Source organism: Cotesia glomerata, linkage group LG8 (assembly GCF_020080835.1).
Source record: "Cotesia glomerata isolate CgM1 linkage group LG8, MPM_Cglom_v2.3, whole genome shotgun sequence".
In the NCBI taxonomy this organism is placed as follows: Eukaryota; Metazoa; Arthropoda; class Insecta; order Hymenoptera; family Braconidae; genus Cotesia; species Cotesia glomerata.
Genome location: NC_058165.1, coordinates 19,054,783 through 19,076,836, shown reverse-complemented (window position 1 = coordinate 19,076,836; position 22,054 = coordinate 19,054,783). Strand labels below are relative to the sequence as shown.

Below are 22,054 nucleotides of genomic sequence, written 5' to 3'. Positions count from 1 at the left end.
AACTGGCAATAGTTATTTTTCGGACCCTGTCCCAATTCCTGACAAGGGTGTCCCAATTATTGTACCACCCAAAAATCCGGCAAGTTTCATTAATTCATTAATATCTCCAAACAATAGTCTTATTTTCCCTATAATCTTTAACTTTTTTTCTCTATATATTTTTCAAGTCTATTCAGATTACATGCAATCAATAAAAGCACCTTCTACTTGTCATTTATTTATTTATTTATTTATTTATTTATTAATCGTCAATTATCTTCCCAAGGTAAGTTATTAATTTAAAAAGTTGTTTATCTCAGTCTTTATCTTGACCGTTTGATATCATTACACAGCACACTGAGACTAACAGAAGCGGAGAAGCGATGGAAGTGAGAAAGGAGCAGGCACCCTACTCGACCGCGAACCACTCTATAAAGTTTCAAACTACTCACCAGAGAACACAACTAGATAAATGTCTTTCGTATTTCTCGCTCGTTTCACCCAATCGATCTCGATTAACTCCCTCTACTTTTACATCCCCATTAAATTAAACCAAACTTTTATTTTACCGAACTATTTGTGAATCCTTTCATTAAAAATTAACCCTTCTTTTTATTTATATTAGCTTAAATAATCTTAATAATAAAAACTTAATTATCTTCTTCAATAATATTTATTATTTTATTATTTAATAAAAAATTATTTTTCTGTCAGTAGATAATTTTAGAATTTTATTTTTTAATGTTAAAAAAAATGTGTGTGATATCTAGAGATTATATTTTATCATTAGATACTTAGAAGTGTAATTGTTGGCTTCAATTATTTTATTATCATTAGAAACTTTGCCACGAAGCAATCCAATTGATTTATCAATTTATTTATTTATTATTGAACTTTAAAATGTACAAAGTTTGTATTTTATTTTTGATTGTAATTTTTGCAATAATGGTAATTGCTGAAGAATGTATTCCTTCTAATCAGCAGGTATGTAAATAATTATAAAAAAAAATTAATTTGAATTTTGGATCAATTAATTTAATTTATAGGTTCAAAATTTGATTTTAATAATTTTGAATCAAATTGAATGAAAAATATTTTAATAAGTTTTAATATTGCTGGTTGCTAGTTTTGATATTAATTTTTAAATAAATGATAAATTAACTAATAAAAATCTTGTGTATCTTATTCTCAATTTTGACTCCATTAAAAAGTCACAAAAAATTAATTAGTAAAAAAAATTAATTTTTTAATTAATTATTTTAGAACTTTATTTATTATTTTTATTTTTAAACTTCTATAAATAAAAATTACATTAAAAAAAAAGTCTTTTCTTCTTTTTTCTTTAAAATATTTTTTAAATAAAATAAAATCAAAATTTTTTCACAATTAATAAATTTGAAAAAAAAAATTTTTTATTAAAAAAAACTATTTTTAACTTTTATCATGATTTTATTAGAAAAAAATCTTTATCTAAAAAAATTTTTTTTTTGTTAAAAAAAAATTATTTTAAAATAATTTTCTCGATAAATTTTTTTTTTAATTATTTTTTTACAAAAAAAAATTAATTTTGACTTAAAATTTATTAATTTTTTTAAGGAACAAAATTTTCTAGCTGCGTAGCGACTGCAGCTTACTAGTTACAATTAAATTAAAAAAAAAATTAATTATTTTATATTTTTACAGTGCTCAACAATTTCTCCACCATGTTGCAGCGGAAATTGCGTTCTTCAAGGCAAACATTTCAGTATTTGCGCTTAACAATTTATTCCTTCAAAAATTATGTAACTAAACATAAAAAATACCTTGCAATAAATAAATAAATAAATAAAAAATAAAACTTTCAAAATTTAATTTTCTTCTTGTCCAATAATAATTACACAAAAAAAAAAATATAATTTTAATTTCAGCTAATTTGTTAAAAGGGTAACAGTTCAAAGTGATAATTAAGTTTGTGATAGTCTGTAATTGATAATACTTGATATAAATACAAGTAAAATTATAAAATAATATTATTTTGTACTCCAAAGTCGCAGAATAAACTAAGTGGAATATTTCTCCAATATTTTTCAATATTATAATTTTTTTTCTCTATTTTTTATTAAGAAAAATTTAAAAACATGTTCAAAATTCTCTTGTGCGTATTATTAATTTCACTGATTTTTATCGTGACATTTACTGATGCAGAATGCTCAAAAAAGGATCAAGATGTAAGATTTATTTTTACTAATATTAATATAAATAATCCGAACAAAAACAGTTTCACTGTAAAAAAATCGCGCCAAGTCCACGTTCATAAGACTATTAAGAAAAAAAAAATTTTTTTTTTTCTTTACAAAAAGATATAAAATAGAAAAATTAAAAAATCCAAGTAACTGATATGATTGTATATGATTTTCGGAAATTAAAAAAAATTTTGTTGTAAATTTAAAAATTAAGAAAAAAATTTTGGAACGTACTTGGTGTGCGTCATTGTGTATTTAAATTTTTTTAAAGTCCTAGTAAATAGATTTTACGAATTTCATTAAAAGTAAAATATTTTGCAACCACGCACACTAAATACGTTCAAAAATTTTTTTCTTAATTTTTAAATTTACAACAAAATTTTTTTTAATTTCCGAAAATCATATACAATCATATCATGCCATATTAAAGCAAATTTTTAAGGGAGTTGGGAAAGAACGGATAGGGGAAAGGGGGGGACCTACTCAATGGGAATTTTTCCGTAATTGAAAAAATAATCAGACAGCCCAGACTGGGAATCGAACCCAGATCTCTCGGTTACGCGCCAAGGGCTCTACCAGTTAAGCTATCCGAGACAAGTACTGACTACTTTATTCAGTCACGTATATAAGACCCACCGAGCAAACAACGCCACCGTCCATCTTACGGTCCATCATCGGTTACTTGGATTTTTCTATTTTATATCTTTTGTAAAGAAAAAAAATTTTTTTTCTTAATAGTCTTATGAACGTGGACTTGGCGCGATTTTTTACAGTGAAACTGTTTTTGTTCGGATTTCAGTATTTTTTGTAATTATAATAAAAATTTGCAATTGGTACCAACTTAAATCTCAAGTTGGCTGCATTTTTTATAGCAAACTATCCCCTTGAAGCTACAGTTTATGTAAAAATAATTGCAGCGCACCTGGCGGGTGTAGATGCAAGCTGTGAAATTTATTTTTTTAACTGTAGTTTCCCATCTATTGGAGGATTACGATGCATTCTCGAATTACTTAGTCTGTGGCATGTCACTTTTTACATCGAAAAAAAGTCAGGATCGAAATTTTTGAGCTTGCTACAGTTTGTGCTGATAAAATTTAATAATTTCAAGTAAATTAATGGTTATAATTGAATATAATTAATTGATATCAGTAAAATAAAGTATGAATTACTGTTATAATATAAAATTTAGGAACAAGAAGTACCGTCGAATTAAGGAAGTACGAGCACCAAGACAACTTTTGATAAAAGGCTTGATTTTTTTTTAATATGAAGTTTAAATATGTCTTAACAAATTCTGAAAATTTGAAGGAGATTGCCCGATTATTTAAATAAATAATTAACTTTAAAGTTGAGCAATTTAACATTGGTCTTATGGGGTAACCTCCAAACATTGATACATTTCTGTATTTTTCTCGTAAAACTGTCGGTGAATATTTTTAAAAAACTTATGGATGAAAGTAAATATATTAGTGATAAATTTAATTCAAAAAAATTAACACTTGCCCGACTAATTAAAGTGTATTAATTAAAAGAAAAATAAATCCCGCCATTAGCCAATGTTAAATGTATATCTATATATTGAGAAAAATCATATGGTTACTGCTTTCCCCTTACCGCGCTAGAGTGGATACCTATCCCCACCCCGCCTAGCGCTCGTACTTCCTTAAATAAAATTTTGCAACCTCGAAATACCGTTCTGCTTACAGTAAACACACTCGGTAGTCTGGCGCTCCGTTTACAACGGATTTGAACGGAACTTGGCGCCAGATTCTACCGAATCTGTGGATATAAATTTTAATTTGGCAATTTTTTTTAGTGTGCGATGCTTAGACCAGCGTGCTGCAGCGGAATTTGTATCCCTACAGGAAAATCACTTGGAAAATGTGCGTAATTTAAATAAAAAAAGTGTAATAGTGTTTAAAATATTAGTAATAAAAAATTAGTTTACCTTTTAAAAAAACTGCATTGTTTGCTGTAAAATAAATGTAATAAATTTGTATATTACATAATTATGTGTCAGACTAATTTTTCTGAATAAATTTAATCACAATAAAAATTTAATTAGAACAATAGCTAACGCATTAAATTCTTATCATGTTAATTTTTTTATAAGAAAACTATATAAGAACTTTCTAATCAATGTAACGTTTCAGTTTGTAATTATATAATTTATATAATTTATATAAAACAATTTAATATAATAACAGATATTAAAATGAAGCTTTTGAAGTTTATTTTTGTTATTATTATGGCTTTAGTGTCATTTGCTGCCAGTTGCTCGCCTCCGGGTACTAAAGTAAGTTAATTATCAATTTTTACAACTGTAAGTAAATTTAATTTAAAAATTCAATAATTTGGTTATTTTCACACTATAAAATAAAAAAATGAAATTAATTTAAGAAAAAGAATTCTTGATTTAAGAAAAAATTGCTTTAATTTTTGTTCAAAAATTTTTCTCTTGACTCAAAAGTTCATTTTTTGTAATAGTATTTTTCAAGTGTATGATTAAAAAAAAGAGTAAATTTAACGCTGTATTTTCTGTTAATAATAATTTTTAAATTCTTGAAATTAATTATAGGGTAAATGCACCAATTAGTTGACCGATGTATTAAAAAGTTAATTAATTAATATTTTACAGGGATTTTTTTTTCTCAAAGTATTAAAATAAAAAAATATGGCATTTAACCATCATAATAAAAAATTACGCAATTTATTGCGCAGTGATTACAGCTTTAAAAAATTAGACAAACGGTTGACCCTGAAGGCCATCCCTGCAACTTCCCGCCACTTACATACCTAGGCGCTTAAAATTGCACTAATAATTGCTCTTCGAGCTCAAAAAAACAACTTGTCTTATTTTGAGCTCTCCAAGCTCAAAGAGATAGTCTTTCTATACTTTTGACATAGAATTTAATTTCACATAACTTCACACTAATAGATTTGTTTATAGTTAAAAAAATTTGTTAATATTTAACAAATCATTTATTAGAAGCCGTTTGTTAGGCCTTAACAAATATTTCTTAGTATTTAAAAAGATTTATTAATACTTAATAAATGAATATCAGATTTATTGAATACACACAAATCATTTTGAATACTAAGAAATATTTATTTAACATTAAAAAATGGTCTCTAATAAATGATTTGTTAGCTATTAACAAATATTATTTAATACAAATAAATCCTTCTATCAGTGCAGTCAATTCGTTCAAGAGATATCATGAACGAAAGAAAACCGAAAAGTGTTTTCTGCACATAACTTCACATAATTTCACATAATTTCACATAATTTCAGTCGATTCGTTCAAGAGAAATCATGAACGAAAGAAAACCGAAAAGTGTTTCCTGCACATAACTTCACATAATTTCACATAATTTCACATAATTTCAGTCAGTTTGTTCAAGAGATATCATGAACGAAAGAAAACCGAAAAAGTGTAACATTCTGCACATAACTTCACATAATTCGAACGCTTCACGATTCTGCGTGTCATCCTTGCTAAATAGAAGCAAGCTTTATTGTTTTGTTCTAATTTTTTTAGTGAACGGTTATATCAAAGAACGAATTATTAGAAAAAAAAAAAATTGCTAAGCAATTAAAAAAAAATTAGGAAAACGGTTGACCCTGAAGGCCATCCCTGCAACTTCCGCTAATTCCATACTGAGGCTCTAAGAATTGCACAAATCACTTTTTTAAGCTCTCCGAGATCAGAAAAACAATATCTGGGTTATTTTGAGCTCTCCGAACTCAAAGAGATTGCTTTCCTTATGTTTTAAAGCTCTTCGAGCTCAAAAAGTCTGATAGAGATTTGATAAGACACTATTTTTGAATTTTTTAAACCACAATAACTTTTGAATGAATAAACCGATTTTTACGCGGTTAGAAGCATTCGACGCAGTTTTTTAAGCCTCACAAAGAATCTTAAATTTTGAATTGATCGCGCTAGGAATTTCGGAGTTATTCCGAAAAAACACTTTTTTCGGTTTTCTTTCGTTCACGATATCTCTCGAACGAATCAACCGATTTTGACCGGACTGGTGGCGATCGACGTAGTTTTTTGAGGTTAAGAGCTGATTAGTTTTTAGAATGGAACCTTTAAGCCGTTTAAAAGTTATTCCAAAAAAACCACATTTGAAAAAATTTTTTTTCAGTTTTTTTTAAGATTTATCAAAATCAATTGATCTGAATCGGTCCAAATAGTTTTCAAAATCTATGTTTAGTCAAGCCCTTTCGAATGGCACCAACCGCGATGAAATCGATCAAGCCGTTCAAAAGTTATAAGCGGTTCACATACTTTCACACACACACACACACACACACATAGTCAGGGAAGCTTCCTATGACCTTCAAACGTCGAGATCTGATGAAAACTCGATTTTTGCAAAACGGGTAAAAACAATAACTTCCGATTTTTGAAAATCTTCGATTTTCTTAGCGGAAGTTAAAAAGAGTTACACTGTCAAAACCGGTGTGAGTCCATGTGGTGTGCGGTGTTAAAAATTCCGGTGTTAAATTTAACACCGAAATCGGTAGCAGTAACACCGGTCGCGGTGTAAATATTTTTTTCGGTATTAAATCGGTGTTATTAATTTTCCGGTTTTGATAATATTTTAACTAACACAGTTTTTATAATTAAACTTTTTATGTTTAATAATTGAAAATAAATAATCAAAAAAAGTTAATATTTAATTTAGAAAGCTTAAAATAATAAAATATAAAGTAGATAAAAGTTTTTGATTAAAATAAATACACTGTAAAAATTTCGATGTAAAATGGACCCAGAGCATTTTACACGGCCGTGTAGTGTGAAATTCTCTCGGAGTAAATTTTCGATCCGTGTTACTTTAACACCATTATTAAAAGACAGTTTTAGGACATCATATAGATAATCGGAAACTCTAAAATAGTGGATTTTAGTAATTATTTCATAACTTTTAAGTATTTTTTTTAAGATTTTCGGAATACTTCTAAGATAATTTTAGAATCAATGCAATTTATTTGAAGCAATTTAGTTGAAATTTTGTCCTTAAATCTTATGTGGAACCTTTTTTGAATAATCTTAAAACATTTTTTTAACTATTTGAGAACAAATTTTAAATACATTTGAGACATTTTTCGGATATTTTTGAGACAATTTTGGAACGATTTTTGGACAGTTTTAGAGTGTTTTTACAATTTTTGAAATGATTTTCATATAGATAATTTATTTTTGCACATCCGTAGATTTGTCATGTTTAAAACATCCATTATATTATGAGAAACATCATGGTTACGATAAAAATAATTATTATATTGTTCCTAAACATTTAATATTGTGAATACTATTTAACTTGTTGTATAACATTCATTAAATCGATTTCTGCGTAATTTTATAAGTTGAAAATTCTTAAATAAATTTTACTTGTCTCATTTTGATAAATATTGAATATTAATTGTGTTTTATGGATGATGTAATATTCATCCTCCGATACGGTGTAAATTTATTCTACTGTTACACCGGTATTACACCGGTTACACTGATATTACACCGGTTTAACACCGGATTTTTAACACCGCAAAAGAGCACCGCTACACCGGTGTTAATACACAGGTGTTACATAGCGGTGTTAAAATGAGTCCATTTTAACAGCGCTTTTTTTACAGTGTAAACATTTAATATCGTAAATATTATTTAACTTGTTGTATAACATTAATTAAATCGATTTCTGCGTAATTTTATAAGTTGAAAATTCTTAAATAAATGTTACTTGTCTCATTTTGATAAATATTGAATATTAATTGTGTTTTATCGATCATGTAATATTCATACTTCGATACGGTGTAAATTTATTCTACTGTTACACCGGTATTACACCGGTTTAACACCGATATTACACCGCAAAAGAGCACCGCTACACCGGTGTTAATACACAGGTGTTAAATAGCGGTGTTAAAATGAGTCCATTTTAACAGCGCTTTTTTTACAGTGTAAACATTTAATATCGTAAATATTATTTAACTTGTTGTATAACGAAAATTAAATCGATTTCTGCGTGATGTCATCAATTGAAAATTCTTAAATAAATGTTACATGTCTTATTTTGATAAATATTGAATATTAATTGTGTTTTATCGATCATGTAATGTTCATACTCCGGTACGGTGTAAATTTATTCTACTGTTACACCGGTATTACACCGGTTTAACACCGATATTACACCGCAAAAGAGCACCGCTACACCGGTGTTAATACACAGGTGTTAAATAGCGGTGTTAAAATGAGTCCATTTTAACAGCGCTTTTTTTACAGTGTAAACATTTAACATCGTAAATATTATTTAACTTGTTGTATAACGAAAATTAAATCGATTTCTGCGTGATGTCATCAATTGAAAATTCTTAAATAAATGTTACATGTCTTATTTTGATAAATATTGAATATTAATTGTGTTTTATCGATCATGTAATATTCATACTCCGGTACGGTGTAAATTTATTCTACTGTTACACCGGTATTACACCGGTTTAACACCGATATTATACCGGATTTTTAACACCGCAAAAGAGCACCGCTACACCGGTGTTAATACACAGGTGTTACATAGCGGTGTTAAAATAAGTCCATTTTAACAGTGCTTTTTTTACAGTGTAAACATTTAATATCGTAAATATTATTTAACTTATTGTATAACAAAAATTAAATCGATTTCTGCGTGATGTCATCAATTGAAAATTCTTAAATAAATGTTACATGTCTTATTTTGATAAATATTGAATATTAATTGTGTTTTATCGATCATGTAATGTTCATACTCCGGTACGGTGTAAATTTATTCTACTGTTACACCGGTATTACACCGGTTTAACACCGATATTACACCGGATTTTTAACACCGCAAAAGAGCACCGCTACACCGGTGTTAATACACAGGTGTTACATAGCGGTGTTAAAATGAGTCCATTTTAACACCGCTTTTTTTTACAGTGTAAAAGCTAGTAAAAAAGCTTTAATTGAAAAAAAGAAGAAGAATAAAAAAATTTCAAGTGAATCAGAAGAATTATCGTCATCAAAATGAATTTGTAACCTAAAGAAATGTGACTTTATGTTAATTATTGCTATTATTTATATTATTTTATAAAAAAGTACGATTTAAAATTATATTGGAAGCTTATTTTTGTACTGAGTTTTGTTAAAGATGTCGTTAATACTTCAAAAGTACTGAATAAATTTAATTACATACATGTAGTTTACAAAATTACTTATAATTATTTCAGCGGTCAATTAATTGGAGAACGGTCGGTCATTTATTGGGTTTCTTCGGTCAATAATTGGTGATTTTAGTATTTCAAGATTTAAATAACAAAATTAATATAATTTCGTTAATTTTTATTATAAATAGTTATTAATTATTATTAATTAAGTATTCAACTTTAATAAAATCCATTACAAATTGTTTTTAGTAGGTTCATAGATTTTTTATAGCTTAGTACAGAAAAAGAAAACCTTAATCGGTCAATAATTGGTGCATTTACCCTATACCGAAAAAAAAAAAAATTCTTGACTGAATTGTAAATTTTCTTGGCTCAAAAAAATATTAGATTTAAAATTTCTTGCTCCAAAATAACTTTTGTCTTCTTTAAAATTTTCTTGACGTAAAAAAAATTTTTTTTTGTGAACTTTAAAATCATTTATTTATTTGTTTTAGTGCAATGTTATGCAAAAACATGACTGCTGTTCTGGTTCTTGCTCCGCAATGTCAACAACACTTGATGGAATTTGTAATTAAATTTGTAATTTAAGAATTAAAAAAATTCTTTAATTTTTATTACTAAATCTTGTAATATTTGAATAAATTAAAATTTTATTATCTTTTTTGTTTCTTTATTCCTTTATTATTATTATTTTTATAATAATTTATGTAAGATCACTAAATAATTATATTAAAAGTTAAAAATATGAAAATTAAAAAATAAATTGTTAATTTCAACATTTTTTTTCCAATTCGCGATTTTTCGCGGTTTTCCGCGAAAAAATATTTTTAAAAGCAATTATATGATCTATAAATAATATAATTTATTATTATAATTATTAAAAATATTCCATAAACTCTAGAAATATTTTTATAATCTGTAATCAATTGCGCAATAATTATTAATACAAATTAATCTCTGACATTTGCCACCACATTTTTATAAATTAACTATTTACATAATAACAATAATTTAAGTAGAATATAATTGATAAAAATAATAATAATTATTATTATTATAAAAAATGACAATAAGTAGCTGGGAATTATATTAAAATAATTTCAGATTACCAGAATGTCTAAGCTATTATTGTTGATACTCTTTATTGCTTTAATTGCACAAATATCTGCAGTATGTTTGACAAAAGGCTCAGCAGTAAGTATTTTAAATAATTTATAATTAATTTTTTTTTTGAATTAATTAATTTATTATTAATGTCTATTTAAATTAAATTAATTAATTTTTTTTTCTTTATTTATTTATTTTTAATATTTATTTAAATTAGATTAATTGACTTTTAATTTTTTTTTCTTAAATAATTTAAATTATTTTTTTTTAATTATAAATTAATTTTTTTTCTTAATTAATTTATTTATTATTAATTTTTTTTCTTTAATCATTTATTTATTTTTAATATTTATTTAAATTAGATTAATTTATTTTTCTTAAATAATTTAAATTATTTTTTTTTAATAATAAATTAATTAATTAATTTATTAATAAATTAATTAATTAATTTATTAATAAATTTCCTTTAAATTAATTTATTAATAAATTTCCTTTAAATTAATTAATTAATTTATTAATAAATTTCCTTTAAATTAATTAATTTATAAATTGGTTTTTTAATTAATTTATTTTTTATTAATTTTTTTTTTAATTAATTAATTTATTTTTATAGTGTGGAGATATTATTATTACTGAATGCTGTAGCGGTAAATGTTTTCCTGATCCAAAAATAAATATGTTAAAAACATGTAAAGAATAATCGAAGTAATAATAGCTCTAATTTTTGATAAAAATTATTTATAAAAATTAAAAAATTGTAAAAAATTATATAAATATTTTATCAAGCAATTATTTTCTTAGAATTGTTAATTATTAATTATTAATTATAAGCCTTGACCTCGTTGATTATATCATAAATGTCACAAAAATTGAATATATAAATGTAAAAAATTCAAGATTTATTATTACAACAATTTAATAATTTATATAAGCAACTAGTAGACATTTTACCTTTTTAAAATGTCAAAACTTTTTATTTCGATCCTTTTAATCACTTTAATCGCATACGCGATTGCTAAAGATTGCTTACCGAATGGTTCAATGGTAAGTTAATTAAATTTTATCTAGAATTATTTAAATTATATTAATTTATCAAATCTTTTTATTAAACTTAGAGAATAATAAATCAAATAATTATTAATAATTTTTACAGTGCAATAATGGAATTGTGACGCCTTGTTGTGGAAGATGTATCGCGGACCCGAATATACATTTGATGTCCGAGTGCAAAGATTGACTTCTTCTTTAAAATTAATTAAAAAAAAATTTTTAATTATTTAAAAACAAACAAATAAAAATATTAATGAGAAATTTTTATAAGTTAATAATTATATAAAATAATATTTTTTATAATAATAAAAAATAATTTTTAATGAGTGATTAATAAAAAAAATTATTTTATTGTACACTGTAAAAAAAACCGGTGAGTCCATGCGGTGTACGGTGTTAAAAATTCCAGTGTTAAATTCAACACCGAAATCGGTGTAGCAGTAACACCGTTCGCGGTGTAAATATTTTTTTTCAAAAATCAACACCGAAACGGTGTAAATTTATTCTACTGTTACACCAGTATTACACCGGTTACACTGATATTACACCGGTTTAACACCGCAAAAGAGCACCGCTACACCGGTGTTAATACACAGGTGTTACATAGCGGTGTTAAAATGAGTCCATTTTAACACCGCTTTTTTTACAGTGTAAACATTTAATATCGTAAATATTATTTAACTTGTTGTATAACATTCATTAAATCGATTTCTGCGTAATTTTACAAGTTAAAAATTCTTAAATAAATGTTACTTGTCTCATTTTGATAAATATTGAATATTAATTGTGTTTTATGGATCATGTAATATTCATACTCCGATACGGTGTAAATTTATTCTACTGTTACACCGGTATTACACCGGTTACACTGATATTACACCGGTTTAACACCGCAAAAGAGCACCGCTACACCGGTGTTAATACACAGGTGTTACATAGCGGTGTTAAAATGAGTCCATTTTAACACCGCTTTTTTTACAGTGTAAACATTTAATATCGTAAATATTATTTAACTTGTTGTATAACATTCATTAAATCGATTTCTGCGTAATTTTACAAGTTAAAAATTCTTAAATACATGTTACTTGTCTCATTTTGAGGAATATTGAATACTAATTGTGTTTTATGGATCATGTAATATTCATACTCCGATACGGTGTAAATTTATTCTACTGTTACACCGGTATTACACCGGTTTAACACCGATATTATACCGGTTTAACACCGGATTTTTAACACCGCAAAAGAGCACCGCTACACCGGTGTTAATACACAGGTGTTAAATAGCGGTGTTAAAATGAGTCCATTTTAACACCGCTTTTTTTTACAGTGTAAATGTTTAATATCGTAAATATTATTTAACTTGTTGTATAACATTCATTAAATCGATTTCTGCGTAATTTTACAAGTTAAAAATTCTTAAATAAATGTTACTTGTCTCATTTTGATAAATATTGAATATTAATTGTGTTTTATGGATCATGTAATATTCATACTCCAATACGGTGTAAATTCATTCTACTGTTACACCGATATTACACCGGATTTTTAACACCGATATTACACCGGTTTAACACCGATATTACACCGGTTTAACACCGATATTACACCGGTTTAACACCGCAAAAGAGCACCGCTACACCGGTGTTAATACACAGGTGTTACATAGCGGTGTTAAAATGAGTCCATTTTAACACCGCTTTTTTTACAGTGTAAACATTTAATATCGTAAATATTATTTAACTTGTTGTATAACATTCATTAAATCGATTTCTGCGTAATTTTACAAGTTAAAAATTCTTAAATAAATGTTACTTGTCTCATTTTGATAAATATTGAATATTAATTGTGTTTTATGGATCATGTAATATTCATACTCCAATACGGTGTAAATTCATTCTACTGTTACACCGATATTACACCGCATTTTTAACACCGATATTACACCGGTTTAACACCGATATTACACCGGTTTAACACCGATATTACACCGGTTTAACACCGATATTACACCGGTTTAACACCGCAAAAGAGCACCGCTACACCGGTGTTAATACACAGGTGTTAATTAGCGGTGTTAAAATGAGTCCATTTCAACACCGCTTTTTTACAGTGTAAAAATTTAATATCGTAAATATTATTTAACTTGTTGTATAACATAAATTAAATCGATTTCTGCGTAATGTCATCAATTGAAAATTCTTAAATAAATGTTACATGTCTTATTTTGATAAATATTCAATATTAATTTTGTTTTATGGATCATGTAATATTCATACTCCGATACGGTGTAAATTCATTCTACTGTTACACCGGATTTTTAACACCGCAAAAGAGCACAGCTACACCAGTGTTAATTCACAGGTGTTACATAGGACTCATTTTAACACCGCTTTTTTTACAGTGTAAAAAATCTTCGGGTACTTTTTAAAAGATATTTTAATAATAATAACTTTAACCTATATCTGTCAATAAAACGTCAAGCGTAAAATTAAATACCTTATCTTTTAATTTTTTTTTTTAAATAAATTAAAAATATCATATTAATATTTGTTATCTAAAGATAACTTGCGCTTCAGTTTCATAACCGATTTTTAATTATTTTTTTATTGTCCTGCATTATATAAACCCCAGCGAGTAAATTATTCCATTCTGACTAAGCAATTGATAATCATAGTAAGTAACTATTATTTCTTCTGTATTAATAATTGATTATTAATAACGATTTATTAATTTTTCAGAGAAAATTTTGTTTTTGTTTCTAAGATGTCGAAATTATTGATTTTCTTTTTTATGGTTGCCTTGTTGGCTTTCGCGTCCTCTGTAGCCGCGGAGTGTGTCCCTAAAGGTCAACGAGTAAGTGTATTTAGTAATAATAATCATTGTTTTCTTATTTTCTATTTTTTTTGTCATGATTAAATTTGAATGATTTTTTTCAGTGTATATGGGGACAATCTACATGTTGTGAAGGTTATTGCATAATTAAGGAAACTAATAATGGAATGTGTTACTAGATAAGAATTGTTTGTTTCATTATATCTGCTTAACAAAAATTAAATTTTATGTCAATTATTTTGATATTAATTTATTAATAAATAATAAAATAGTAATTAAAATTTTTATAGGATAAATTGTAATTATAATAATGAAATTTCTACTTTTTTTTTTTCAAATTAATTTTTTTTTTAATTATTTTTTAATCATTGAAAAAAGTATATGGGCGATTCTCTGTAAGGACGTCTTAAATCTGTACAAAATTATCCGACCGAATTATTGTTGATTTTATTAGAAAAAAAAATTAAGGTCTACAAAACTATCAGCTTAATCATAATAAATAAACAGCCAATTTAATTTTTGTTTTTTTGATAATTGTGTATCTTTTGCTACATAACATCACAGGGGACTGTTTTTTTTTTATCAAATTGAGAAAAATCAAGAAAACTATTTCAATGCATTCGACTTTTCAAGTTCTCAGTGGATGTTTACATTAATTAGAATAATATTAAGGCTTATGGATCGAATTTTATAAATAAATTATAAATAAAAATAGTTGCCAGGGGACTGAGTTTTGAAGTGGCCCAGACACATATTTCCAGCACAAACGGTGCTTTCACACTAAATAAAATGCCGATAAAGCGCTAACAGCCCTATGGTTATTAACTCAAGGCTAGTTAGATCCTTATAAACCTTTCAAAAGGTAAAATAACACGCTGGATTTTTTTTTTGGCTTTGAACTTCTGGCTGGAGACTGTTCTTAAAATGCCTGGGACAAACTTTGGTTTAATGAATTTAATGAAACAAATTAATTTTCAGTACTTTTTATTGAAGAAGATTGTTAGTTAATTAATTAAGTTTATATATATTATGGACTAAATTATATATTATGGACGAATAACTTAAAATTTAATCTTAAAGTTTTAATTTTGGGAATAGGACAGCCCAGGGGGCTGTTATTTCGGTGGTTTACCAATTTATAGCAAAAAAACCAAAATTTATTTCATTTTAATTTTCAATGCTTCAAGTAGGAATGTTTTTTTACTTTCGTAATAAATTTTTTTTAGTAACAAAATAACAGTTTTTTTAATAAAAAAATGCCTGGGACAGAAAAAAACATCCTTACAGAGAATCACTCAGATAGATAATTAAAAAATGACCTTGTATATCTTGAACTATTGACATTTTTAAAGATATAAGCTCGTCCTTACATTACACTCATCGAGATCTTTCATTTGAGTACCCACATTAATTTTTTCATATATTTTATATATATATATATATATATATATATATATATATATGCTATATATATATATATATATATATATATATATATGTATATATGAATAATATATCAAAAATTGATGTGGGTACTCAAATGAAAGCTCTTGATGAGTGTAACATCAGGATGAGCTTATATCTTTAAAACATACATTATATATATAATATAATTAAGAAATGACATTGTATCTTGTGAACTATTGACATTTTTAAAGATATAAGCTCGTCCTTACATTACACTCATCGAGACCTTTCATTTGAGTACCCACATTAATTTTTCATATATTTTATATATTTATATATATTATATATACGTATACATGAAAAATATATCAAAAATGCGTGTGGGTACTCAAATGAAAGCTCTTGATGAGTGTAACATCAGGATGAGCTTATATCTTTAAAATACATATTATATAATTAAGAAATGACCTTGTATCTCGTGAACTATTAACATTTTCAAAGATATAAGCTTATCCCGATATTCTACTCATGAAGACCTTTCATTTGAGTAGCCACATTAATTTTTCATATATTTTATATATTTATATATATTATATATACTTATATATGAAAAATATATCAAAAATTGATGTGGGTACTCAAATGAAAGCTCTTGATGAGTGTAACATCAGGATGAGCTTATATCTTTAAAACATACATTATATATATAATATAATTAAGAAATGACATTGTATCTTGTGAACTATTGACATTTTTAAAGATATAAGCTCGTCCTTACATTACACTCATCGAGACCTTTCATTTGAGTACCCACATTAATTTTTCATATATTTTATATATTTATATATATTATATATACGTATACATGAAAAATATATCAAAAATGCGTGTGGGTACTCAAATGAAAGCTCTTGATGAGTGTAACATCAGATGAGCTAATATCTTTAAAATACATATTATATAATTAAGAAATGACCTTGTATCTCGTGAACTATTAACATTTTCAAAGATATAAGCTTATCCCGATATTCTACTCATGAAGACCTTTCATTTGAGTAGCCACATTAATTTTTCATATATTTTATATATTTATATATATTATATATACTTATATATGAAAAATATATCAAAAATTGATGTGGGTACTCAAATGAAAGCTCTTGATGAGTGTAACATCAGGATGAGCTTATATCTTTAAAACATACATTATATATATAATATAATTAAGAAATGACATTGTATCTTGTGAACTATTGACATTTTTAAAGATATAAGCTCGTCCTTACATTACACTCATCGAGACCTTTCATTTGAGTACCCACATTAATTTTTCATATATTTTATATATTTATATATATTATATATACGTATACATGAAAAATATATCAAAAATGCGTGTGGGTACTCAAATGAAAGCTCTTGATGAGTGTAACATCAGGATGAGCTTATATCTTTAAAATACATATTATATAATTAAGAAATGACCTTGTATCTCGTGAACTATTAACATTTTCAAAGATATAAGCTTATCCCGATATTCTACTCATGAAGACCTTTCATTTGAGTAGCCACATTAATTTTTCATATATTTTATATATTTATATATATTATATATACTTATATATGAAAAATATATCAAAAATTGATGTGGGTACTCAAATGAAAGCTCTTGATGAGTGTAACATCAGGATGAACTTATATCTTTAAAATATACATTATATATATAATATAATTAAGAAATGACATTGTATCTTGTGAACTATTGACATTTTTAAAGATATAAGCTCGTCCTTACATTACACTCATCGAGACCTTTCATTTGAGTACCCACATCAATTTTTCATATATTTTATATATTTATATATATTATATATACTTATATATGAAAAATATATCAAAAATGCGTGTGGGTACTCGAATGAAAGCTCTTGATGAGTGTAACATCAGGATGAGCTTATATCTTTAAAATACATATTATATAATTAAGAAATGACCTTGTATCTCGTGAGCTATTAACATTTTCAAAGATATAAGCTCGTCCTTACATTACAGTCATCGAGACCTTTCATTTGAGTACCCATATTAATTTTTCATATATTTTATATATTTATATATATTATATATATGTATATATGAAAAATATATCAAAAATCCATGTGGGTACTCAAATTAAAGCTCTTGAGGAGTGTAACATCAGGATAAGCTTATATTTTAAATATAAATGTTATATATAAAAAATATATAAAAAATGCATGTGGGTACTCAAATGAAAGCTCTTGACAAACTGATAACTTTCTCAATAAACTTAGAATACTTTAAAACATTTGAAAATCATCCATGGCTTCCAACGTTGATCTAACCCCTCCTATCAGCCGTCACCCTAATTAAACGAAAGCACAGCAACTACCACTAGAAGCAAATAATTAACTGGTACTTGTACAAGTCGATAAAACGAAGGTAGCTTTCGGGTCGATAAAAAAACCAGTAAATAACAATAAAAGAGCGTCATAAACTCTGCATACATACCCCCATTACAATATCCAGGCAACATTTTATATTTTGCACACATAGACGCGACATAAAATAATAAAAAATAACTTTTATTTAAAAAAATATATATTTTAATTTTTTTTTTCACGCACCAATCGGCCATTCTTTTGTGTAAGCCAATTGGTATTGGTGCCGCGTTTCATCCTCCGTCAATGTGAGGGTGTAATATTTTTTACTCTTTCCAAAGCTCTCCCCCTCCCCCTCCCCCTTCCTCCCCCCCAGCAAGCTGCATGCATATTCACCCCCTGCCCCTTTATCGCAGCGGTCTCAGAGCGACTCTCGCGCCTACAGTTAACCCTCTCATTCTCGGTGAAAATAAAAATGTATAGTACACATCCTCGGTCTCTCTCTCTCTCTCTCTCTCTCTCTCTCTCTCTCTCTCTCTCGATCCGCGGAGCAATTTGCCTCCCACTTGCCTGCTCCTCCCTTACTCTCTACAGAGGACTCTACATGGACCCCATTCGTATGCGTGGATTCGATGGGTATTGATATATTATTCCCAATAGCTCGTGTGTTCCTTTTTATTTTTTATTTTTCATTATTACTGTTGTTATTATTGTTATTATCATTATACGTTTTTTTTTCTCACCAATGCCCGGGTTTTTTTCAATTATAATTCTTTTTCGTATCCAATCAATCATTAGTATTTCCATTGTCCTACGGTATTTTCATTTTACGTCCTCCTGTGTACCCTGCTGCTGTTACCGCTGCTACTGCTGTGGGCATGCGGACCGTGTTCAGATCCGGAGCTGCTGAAATTCGTTAACGATATACTGAATTATCGAGCAACGGGAGGGATGTTCGATGGATAAGGGGGCAAAATTTTTGGAAAAAAATTTTTTGTTATTTTTTAAATTTATTTAACTCTTTGATTTTTTTGGGAAAAAAATTTTAATCAAGATTAATTATTTGAAAAAAAAAAAAAAAAATTTGTTATTTAAAATTTATTGATTTTTTTTAAAGAAAAAAATTTTGAAGTCAAAATTAATTTTTTTTTGTAAAAAAAAAATTTTTTTTATTTTTTAAATTTATTGAATTTTTTGATTTTTTAGAGAAAAAAAATTTTAAGTCAAGATTAATTTTTAATTGTAAAAAAAAAATTTTTTTGGTATTTAAAATTTATTGATTTTTTTAAGGAACAAAATTAATTTTTTTTTTACAAAAAAAAATTAATTTTGACTTTAAAATTTTGTTTCTTAAAAATATCAATAAATTTGAAGTCAAAATTAAATTTTTTTTTTGTAAAAAAATAATTTTTTTTAACAAAAAAATTTATCAAGAAAATAATGAAAAAATTTTTTTTTTTGCAAAAAAAATTAATTTTTACTTTAAAATTTTGTTTCTTAAAAAAATCAATAAATTTGAAATCAAAATTAATTTTATTTTGTGAAAAAAAAAATTTTTTTACGAAAAAAAATTAATTTTAACTTAAAAATTTTATTTCTTAAAAAAATCTAAAAAATCAACAAATTTGAAGTCAAAATTAATTTTTTTTTGTAAAAAAAAATTTTTTATTAAAAAAATTTATCAAGAAAATTATTAAAAAAAATTTTTGAAGCAAAAATTTTTTTCGAATAAATCATGATAAAACATAAAAATAGTTTTTTTGAATAAAAAAATTTATGAAAATAATTTTTTTTTTACAAAAAAAAATTAATTTTGACTTCAAAATTTTGTCCCTTTAAAAAATTAATAAATTTGAAGTCATAATTAATTTTTTTTTGTTACAAAACAATTTAAAAAAAAAAAAATTATCAAGAAAATTATTTTAAAATAATTTTTTTTTAACAAAAAAAAAATTTTTTTAGATAAAGATTTTTTCTAATAAAATCATGATAAAACTTAAAAATAGTTTTTTTTAATAAAAATTTTTTTTTTTCAAATTTATTAGTAGTGAAAAAATTTTGATTTTATTTTATTTAAAAAATATTTTAAAGAAAAAAGAAAAAAAGACTTTTTTTTTAATGTAATTTTTATTTATAGAAGTTCAAAAATAAAAATAATAAATAAAGTTCTAAAATAATTAATTAAAAAATTAATTTTTTTTACTAATTAATATTTTGTGACTTTAATGGAGTCAAAATTGAAAATAAGATACACAAGATTTTTATTAGTTAATTTATCATTTATTACAAAATTAATATTAAAACTAGCAACCAGCAGTCGCTACGCGACTGCAGCGATTTGCGATTTATGAATAAGAAAACGTTAACGATTTTTTTATAATCACACTCATAGTTAGGGGACTTTTTAAATAAATTTTAAAAATAATAGTGCTATCACAGGATCAATTACAAATAATTTAATGGACAAATGTGACCGAACAAATTTATAGAACCAAAAAACTATTAAAAACTCCTCGAAAAACTTTAAATAAAAAATTGACGTGAAAAATATATAAAACCTAGGCACTAATTGTTATCTCTTTCTTTCTGATGATACCAAATTAAACTATAAAAATTCCTTTAAAAATAATAATATGCTCGTCACAAAATTTTCCTTTCTCTCTCAATTATTTAAATGATAAATAACTATCGGTAAAAAATATCAAACCGAATTTACGATAAAGATATACCCAAAACTAAATTTTTCTTAGTCTCTTAATTATATTAATTTATTTTTGACATATAACCACATTGACGTGTACAAAACAAAATAAATAAATAAACAAATTTTGTTTATCGCTAAATTCTAATCTATTTATAACTACTTCGAAAACTTATCATAATAAATAAACTATTTTAGAAAAGGAAATGAAATATTGAAAATGCACTACTTCAGGTCAAGACCTTTCCAACGATGCCAAATTTAACCATAAAAACCCATTTTATCATATAAATACACTTCGCTTATTCTCTTAATAATATAGATAATTTATTTAAAATTCAATTTTTATTTCAAAAAAATTACAAACTTGTGTACAGATACACATATCATAAAATATTTTTAACTATTCACAGCTTCCTAGTGTACCGTCCTTAATTATGCACTGACCTGTACAACAGGTAGATTTTCCAACAAAACACTAAAAAAAAAAAAAAAAAAACAATTTAAATTACATTATTATAAAAAAAAAAATGGAAAATATATAAAAACAATAATTATTATTTATAAATAAAACACTTACATTGTGACCTTTGGCGACACACTCCGCGGCTTCAGAGGACACAAAAGCCAACAAGGCGACCAGAAGAAAGAAGATCAATAATTTCGACATTTTACAGACACAAAATTTGCTCTGAAAAATTGATAAATCGTTATTAATAATCAATAATTAATACAGAAGAAATAATAGTGACTTACTGCAATTGTCAATTGCTTGGCCAGAATGAAATAATTTACTTGCGGGGGTTTATATACTACAGAATAATGAAAAAATAATTATCAATCGGTTATGAAACTAGAGCGTGAGTTTTAATATTCAAGTTAAATGCAGATATGTTATTTATTACACAATAAATGTATGGGTTACAGGTCATTGATAAATAACTGTATTTTAGACGCTTTTATTAGCTCGTCTGGATCTATCCCGTGGAAAAAAAAATTTGTTTCGTTATGAATTTCATTGTGAATTTGATAATGAAATTCAGATTTCGAAACAAATATGAGTTTGATAATGAATTAGCTATAAAAATCCTCTAATTTTCTATTGCAGCTGAATCTAACAGCTAACCAACAGCTGAAATCTAATAATTTAATGGGTTATTTTTAA

At 25.7% G+C, this 22,054-nt stretch overlaps 6 long non-coding RNA genes across 6 annotated transcripts; 4 read left to right on the top strand and 2 right to left on the bottom strand.

Moving 5' to 3' along the window:
• The first annotated feature begins 785 nt into the window (after window positions 1-785).
• Window positions 786-4,098, top strand: LOC123270290. Its single transcript, XR_006510558.1, has 3 exons — window positions 786-963; window positions 1,663-2,186; window positions 4,018-4,098. It is a non-coding gene; the product is annotated as an uncharacterized LOC123270290 (long non-coding RNA).
• On the bottom strand, window positions 3,721-4,243 carry LOC123270291. Its single transcript, XR_006510559.1, has 3 exons — window positions 4,224-4,243; window positions 4,150-4,161; window positions 3,721-3,859 (listed from the first exon to the last, which is right to left on the bottom strand). It is a non-coding gene; the product is annotated as an uncharacterized LOC123270291 (long non-coding RNA).
• Window positions 4,244-4,373: 130 nt separating this feature from the next.
• LOC123270289 lies at window positions 4,374-10,051 on the top strand. The gene is made up of 2 exons (XR_006510557.1): window positions 4,374-4,497; window positions 9,888-10,051. It is a non-coding gene; the product is annotated as an uncharacterized LOC123270289 (long non-coding RNA).
• A 396-nt stretch (window positions 10,052-10,447) lies between these two features.
• On the top strand, window positions 10,448-11,811 carry LOC123270546. The gene is made up of 3 exons (XR_006510625.1): window positions 10,448-10,587; window positions 11,114-11,544; window positions 11,654-11,811. It is a non-coding gene; the product is annotated as an uncharacterized LOC123270546 (long non-coding RNA).
• A 2,309-nt stretch (window positions 11,812-14,120) lies between these two features.
• Window positions 14,121-14,622, top strand: LOC123270592. Its single transcript, XR_006510640.1, has 3 exons — window positions 14,121-14,226; window positions 14,292-14,406; window positions 14,490-14,622. It is a non-coding gene; the product is annotated as an uncharacterized LOC123270592 (long non-coding RNA).
• Window positions 14,623-21,215: 6,593 nt separating this feature from the next.
• On the bottom strand, window positions 21,216-21,754 carry LOC123270543. The gene is made up of 3 exons (XR_006510624.1): window positions 21,646-21,754; window positions 21,470-21,580; window positions 21,216-21,367 (listed from the first exon to the last, which is right to left on the bottom strand). It is a non-coding gene; the product is annotated as an uncharacterized LOC123270543 (long non-coding RNA).
• Between the last annotated feature and the right edge of the window lie 300 nt (window positions 21,755-22,054).